Raw genomic sequence first — 725 nt, 5'->3', positions numbered from 1 at the left:
GGCGGGGAAGGAGGGGGGCGGCGGAGTGGCTGTCCCTGGAGTCGCTCAGGGTAACGCTGGACGGGGCATTCGGTGCCAGGGTCCGGTTCAGAACGTGGTGACCCGTCATGGGCTGGGCCCTGTGAGCTCGGAGGTCTTTTCCAACCGAAGTGGTTCTGCGATTCTCTGAATCGGCGAGGGGGGTTTGGGGAGAGGCGAGCGGAGCCTTCATGGAGGCGGAACCAGCTCGTTCTTGCTCGCAAGTTTCTTGGCCCTGCAGCACCATAGGCACTTTCCTTCCTTCTTCTTTTCTTTCCTTCTCTCTACAGTATGATGTGGCGCTGGAGCCAGCGTTTGTGGGGCTGAGGCAGTGCTGCGTGGCCCCGGCTCGCTGTCCTGTCGCTTGCCCGCCCACAGCCGCTGACAGTGCGCCAGGAGCCCTGAGCCTTATCCAAAACTCGGCTGGCTTTAGCTCACAAAAATAAGCTGAGGTTTTCCCAGGGTGTTTTCTAAAGCTTTGTCAAAGATTCACAGAATCGTTAAGGTCGGAAGGGACCACTGGAGACGACCTAGTCCCACTCCCCTGCCGAGGAAAGCGGGTGTGGTCTCTTACCTGCTCTGTGTTGCTCCCTGTTTCTAGTGCTCAGTGAAACTGCAGAATAATTCTGTTCTACATGGTGACAGCCTTCCTGTAGGCATTTGAGACTGTGATGTGCTGCACCTACACCACATATTCCTTATGAGCT

This window comes from Geospiza fortis, unplaced genomic scaffold (assembly GCF_000277835.1).
Source record: "Geospiza fortis unplaced genomic scaffold, GeoFor_1.0 scaffold78, whole genome shotgun sequence".
Taxonomy (NCBI): Eukaryota; Metazoa; Chordata; class Aves; order Passeriformes; family Thraupidae; genus Geospiza; species Geospiza fortis.
The sequence above is the reverse complement of the archived record's forward strand: the minus strand, read 5'-3'. Positions refer to the sequence as shown.